The 6,742-nt window shown below is 34.6% G+C and overlaps 1 non-coding gene across 1 annotated transcript; it reads left to right on the plus strand.

Annotated features, from left to right (window-relative positions):
- The first annotated feature begins 2,517 nt into the window (after positions 1–2,517).
- TRNAS-GCU (transfer RNA serine (anticodon GCU)) lies at positions 2,518–2,599 on the plus strand. Its single transcript has one exon. It is a non-coding gene; the product is annotated as a tRNA-Ser (tRNA).
- The last annotated feature ends 4,143 nt before the right edge of the window (positions 2,600–6,742 follow it).

Raw genomic sequence — 6,742 nt, forward strand, 5'->3', positions numbered from 1 at the left:
ATATGTAAGTTATGATTTTTTGTCATTTGTGATGGATCAACATGATGGTGTAGTAGATCACAAATATAGGTTACGTTTAAAGTAAATTAAATGTTCTTTAAGCAAAAGCTCACTTGAAAGTGGACTTGCTAACAAGCCTGTGATATTGCTGAGAACACAACCAACAATGTATAAAGAAATGATTTAAAATATGACAAGTGGTGTCAGAAAACCCTTCTATTTTGAGCCAGAAAGACGAGGTGGCTGAGTGGTTAAGGCGATGGACTGCTAATCCATTGTGCTCTGCACGCATGGGTTCAAATCCCATTCTCTTCGGATTGGAATTGTTTGCTTGGAAATGGAATTTTGCAAGTAATGCTTCATAAGTGAAGCTGACATTCAAATGTCAGAAATAAACTAATTCAATTAAGAAATCTTCTTCAATGAACAATGCCTTTCATTAAAGTTATACATAGAACACATTTAATAAAAATCTACCATTACTGTTATAGTAGTAGTCATGTCAGTGGCCAGATGTGTATGTTATGATTTTTTGTCGTTTGTGATGGATCAACATGATGGTGTAGTAGTTCACAAATATAGGTTAATTTTAAAGTAAAATAAATATTCTTTAAGCAAAAGCTCACTTGAAAGTGGACTTGCTAACAAGCCTGTGATATTGCTGAGAACACAACCAACAATGTATAAAGAATTGATTTAAAATATGACAACTGGTGTTAGAAAACCCTTCTTTATTTGTGCCAGAAAGATGAGGTGGCCGAGTGGTTAAGGCGATGGACTTCACTTCACTTCACTTTACTTATGAAGCATTATTTGCAAAAATTCCATTTCCAAGCAAACAATTCCAAACCGACGAGGATGGGATTGGAACCCATGCATGCAGAGCACAATCCATTGTGCTCTGCATTCATGGGTTCCAATCCCATCCTCGTCGGTTTGGAAATGTTTGCTTGGAAATGGAATTTTTGCAAATAATGCTTCATAAGTGAAGCTGACACTCAAATGTAAAAAAAAAACTAATTCAATTAAGAAATCTACTTCAATGAACAATGCTTTTCATTAAAGACATACATAGAACACATTTAGTGAAAATCTACCATTACTGTTATAGTAGAAGTCATGTCATTGGCCAAATGTGTATGTTATGATTTTTTGTCGTTTGTGATGGATCAACAAGATGGTGTAGTAGTTCACAAATATAGTTTATGTCTAAAGTAAAATAAATGTTCTTTAAGCAAAGGCTCACTTGAAAGTGGACATGCTAACAAGCCTGTAATATTGATGAGAACACAACCAATAATGTATAAAGAATTGATTTAAAACAAGACAAGTGGTGTCAGAAAATCCTTCTTTATTTGTGCCAGAAAGATGAGGTGGCCGAGTGGTTAAGGCGATTGACTTCACTTCACTTCACTTTACTTATGAAGCATTATTTGTAAAAATTCCTTTTCCAAGCAAACAATTCCAAACGGACGAGGATTGGATTTGAACCCATGCGTGCAGAGAACAATCCATTGTGCTCTGCATTCATGGGTTCCAATCCCATCCTCGTCGGTTTGGAATTGTTTGCTTGGAAATGGAATTTTTGCAAATAATGCTTCATAAGTGAAGCTGACACTCAAATGTCAAAAATAAACTAATTCAATTAAGAAATCTACTTCAATGAACAATGCTTTTCATTAAAGACATACATAGAACACATTTAGTGAAAATCTACCATTACTGTTTTAGTAGAAGTCGTAGAAGTCATGTCATTTAGTGAAAATCTAAGCCAAATGTGTGTGTTATGATTTTTTGTCGTTTGTGATGGATCAACATGATGGTGTAGTAGTTCACAAATATAGGTTAATTTTAAAGTAAAATAAATATTCTTTAAGCAAAAGCTCACTTGAAAGTGGACTTGCTCACAAGCCTGTGATATTGCTGAGAACACAACCAACAATGTATAAAGAAATGATTTAAAATATGACAAGTGGTGTCAGACAACTCATCTTTATTTGTGCCAGAAAGATGAGGTGGCCGAGTGCTTAAGGCGATGGACGGCTAATCCATTGTGTTCTGCACGCATGGGTTCAAATCTTGTCGGTTTGGAATTTTTTCCTTGGAAATGGAATTTTGCAAATAATGCTTCATAAGTGAAGCTGACACTCAAATGTCAAAAATAAACTAATTCAATTAAGAAATCTACGTCAATGAACAATGCTTTTCATTAAAGACATACATAGAACACATTTAAGGAAAATCTACCATTACTGTTATAGTAGAAGTCATGTCATTGGCCAAATGTGTATGTTATGATTTTTTGTCGTTTGAGATGGATCAACATGATGGTGTAGTAGTTCACAAATATAGGTTATGTCTAAAGTAAAATAAATGTTCTTTAAGCAAAGGCTCACTTGAAAGGGGACTTGCTAACAAGCCTGTGATATTGATGAGAACACAACCAATAATGTATAAAGAATTGATTTAAAACAAGACAAGTAGTGTTAGAAAACGCTTCTTTATTTGTGCCAGAAAGATGAGGTGGCCGAGTGGTTAAGGCGATAGACTGCTAATCCATTGTGCTCTGCACGCATGGGTTCAAATCCCATCCTCATCGGTTTGGAGTTGTTTGCTTGGAAATGGAATTTTTGCAAATAATGCTTTATAAGTGAAGCTAACACTCAAATGTCAAAAATAAACTAATTCAATTAAGAAATCTACTTCAAAGAACAATGCTTTTCATTAAAGACATACATAGCACACATTTAGTGAAAATCTACCATTACTGTTATAGTAGAAGTGATGTCATTGGCCAGATATGTAAGTTATGATTTTTTGTCATTTGTGATGGATCAACATGATGGTGTAGTAGTTCACAAATATAGGTTACGTTTAAAGTAAATTAAATGTTCTTTAAGCAAAAGCTCACTTGAAAGTGGACTTGCTAACAAGCCTGTGATATTGCTGAGAACACAACCAACAATGTATAAAGAAATGATTTAAAATATGACAAGTGGTGTCAGAAAACCCTTCTATTTTGAGCCAGAAAGACGAGGTGGCTGAGTGGTTAAGGCGATGGACTGCTAATCCATTGTGCTCTGCACGCATGGGTTCAAATCCCATTCTCTTCGGATTGGAATTGTTTGCTTGGAAATGGAATTTTGCAAGTAATGCTTCATAAGTGAAGCTGACATTCAAATGTCAAAAATAAACTAATTCAATAAGAAATCTTCTTCAATGAACAATGCCTTTCATTAAAGTTATACATAGAACACATTTAATAAAAATCTACCATTACTGTTATAGTAGTAGTCATGTCAGTGGCCAGATGTGTATGTTATGATTTTTTGTCGTTTGTGATGGATCAACATGATGGTGTAGTAGTTCACAAATATAGGTTAATTTTAAAGTAAAATAAATATTCTTTAAGCAAAAGCTCAATTGAAAGTGGACTTGCTAACAAGCCTGTGATATTGCTGAGAACACAACCAACAATGTATAAAGAATTGATTTAAAATATGACAACTGGTGTTAGAAAACCCTTCTTTATTTGTGCCAGAAAGATGAGGTGGCCGAGTGGTTAAGGCGATGGACTTCACTTCACTTCACTTTACTTATGAAGCATTATTTGCAAAAATTCCATTTCCAAGCAAACAATTCCAAACCGACGAGGATGGGATTGGAACCCATGCATGCAGAGCACAATCCATTGTGCTCTGCATTCATGGGTTCCAATCCCATCCTCGTCGGTTTGGAATTGTTTGCTTGGAAATGGAATTTTTGCAAATAATGCTTCATAAGTGAAGCTGACACTCAAATGTAAAAAAAAAACTAATTCAATTAAGAAATCTACTTCAATGAACAATGCTTTTCATTAAAGACATACATAGAACACATTTAGTGAAAATCTACCATTACTGTTATAGTAGAAGTCATGTCATTGGCCAAATGTGTATGTTATGATTTTTTGTCGTTTGTGATGGATCAACAAGATGGTGTAGTAGTTCACAAATATAGTTTATGTCTAAAGTAAAATAAATGTTCTTTAAGCAAAGGCTCACTTGAAAGTGGACATGCTAACAAGCCTGTAATATTGATGAGAACACAACCAATAATGTATAAAGAATTGATTTAAAACAAGACAAGTGGTGTCAGAAAATCCTTCTTTATTTGTGCCAGAAAGATGAGGTGGCCGAGTGGTTAAGGCGATTGACTTCACTTCACTTCACTTTACTTATGAAGCATTATTTGTAAAAATTCCTTTTCCAAGCAAACAATTCCAAACCGACGAGGATTGGATTTGAACCCATGCATGCAGAGCACAATCCATTGTGCTCTGCATTCATGGGTTCCAATCCCATCCTCGTCGGTTTGGAATTGTTTGCTTGGAAATGGAATTTTTGCAAATAATGCTTCATAAGTGAAGCTGACACTCAAATGTCAAAAATAAACTAATTCAATTAAGAAATCTACTTCAATGAACAATGCTTTTCATTAAAGACATACATAGAACACATTTAGTGAAAATCTACCATTACTGTTTTAGTAGAAGTCGTAGAAGTCATGTCATTTAGTGAAAATCTAAGCCAAATGTGTGTGTTATGATTTTTTGTCGTTTGTGATGGATCAACATGATGGTGTAGTAGTTCACAAATATAGGTTACGTTTAAAGTAAAATAAATGTTCTTTAAGCAAAGGCTCACTTGAAAGTGGACTTGCTCACAAGCCTGTGATATTGCTGAGAACACAACCAACAATGTATAAAGAAATGATTTAAAATATGACAAGTGGTGTCAGACAACTCATCTTTATTTGTGCCAGAAAGATGAGGTGGCCGAGTGCTTAAGGCGATGGACGGCTAATCCATTGTGTTCTGCACGCATGGGTTCAAATCTTGTCGGTTTGGAATTTTTTCCTTGGAAATGGAATTTTGCAAATAATGCTTCATAAGTGAAGCTGACACTCAAATGTCAAAAATAAACTAATTCAATTAAGAAATCTACGTCAATGAACAATGCTTTTCATTAAAGACATACATAGAACACATTTAAGGAAAATCTACCATTACTGTTATAGTAGAAGTCATGTCATTGGCCAAATGTGTATGTTATGATTTTTTGTCGTTTGAGATGGATCAACATGATGGTGTAGTAGTTCACAAATATAGGTTATGTCTAAAGTAAAATAAATGTTCTTTAAGCAAAGGCTCACTTGAAAGGGGACTTGCTAACAAGCCTGTGATATTGATGAGAACACAATCAATAATGTATAAAGAATTGATTTAAAACAAGACAAGTAGTGTTAGAAAACGCTTCTTTATTTGTGCCAGAAAGATGAGGTGGCCGAGTGGTTAAGGCGATAGACTGCTAATCCATTGTGCTCTGCACGCATGGGTTCGAATCCCATCCTCGTCGGTTTGGTGTTGTTTGCTTGGAAATGGAATTTTTGCAAATAATGCTTCATAAGTGAAGCTAACACTCAAATGTCAAAAATAAACTAATTCAATTAAGAAATCTACTTCAAAGAACAATGCTTTTCATTAAAGACATACATAGCACACATTTAGTGAAAATCTACCATTACTGTTATAGTTGAAGTGATGTCATTGGCCAGATCTGTAAGTTATGATTTTTTGTCATTTGTGATGGATCAACATGATGGTGTAGTAGTTCACAAATATAGGTTACGTTTAAAGTAAAATAAATGTTCTTTAAGCAAAAGCTCACTTGAAAGTGGACTTGCTAACAAGCCTGTGATATTGCTGAGAACACAACCAACAATGTATAAAGAATTGATTTAAAATATGACAACTGGTGTTAGAAAACCCTTCTTTATTTGTGCCAGAAAGATGAGGTGGCCAAGTGGTTAAGGCGATGGACTTCACTTCACTTCACTTTACTTATGAAGAATTATTTGCAAAAATTCCATTTCCAAGCAAACAATTCCAAACCGACGAGGATGGGATTGGAACCCATGCATGCAGAGCACAATCCATTGTGCTCTGCATTCATGGGTTCCAATCCCATCCTCGTCGGTTTGGAATTGTTTGCTTGGAAATGGAATTTTTGCAAATAATGCTTCATAAGTGAAGCTGACACTCAAATGTAAAAAAAAAACTAATTCAATTAAGAAATCTACTTCAATGAACAATGCTTTTCATTAAAGACATACATAGAACACATTTAGTGAAAATCTACCATTACTGTTATAGTAGAAGTCATGTCATTGGCCAAATGTGTATGTTATGATTTTTTGTCATTTGTGATGGATCAACAAGATGGTGTAGTAGTTCACAAATATAGTTTATGTCTAAAGTAAAATAAATGTTCTTTAAGCAAAGGCTCACTTGAAAGTGGACATGCTAACAAGCCTGTGATATTGATGAGAACACAACCAATAATGTATAAAGAATTGATTTAAAACAAGACAAGTGGTGTCTGAAAATCCTTCTTTATTTGTGCCAGAAAGATGAGTTGGCCGAGTGGTTAAGGCGATTGACTTCACTTCACTTCACTTTACTTATGAAGCATTATTTGTAAAAATTCCTTTTCCAAGCAAACAATTCCAAACGGACGAGGATTGGATTTGAACCCATGCGTGCAGAGCACAATCCATTGTGCTCTGCATTCATGGGTTCCAATCCCATCCTCGTCGGTTTGGAATTGTTTGCTTGGAAATGGAATTTTTGCAAATAATGCTTCATAAGTGAAGCTGACACTCAAATCTCAAAAATAAACTAATTCAATTAAGAAATCTACTT

The sequence above is a fragment of the Taudactylus pleione genome, unplaced genomic scaffold (genome assembly GCF_031769625.1).
Source record: "Taudactylus pleione unplaced genomic scaffold, aTauple2 ptg000619l, whole genome shotgun sequence".
Taxonomy (NCBI): Eukaryota; Metazoa; Chordata; class Amphibia; order Anura; family Myobatrachidae; genus Taudactylus; species Taudactylus pleione.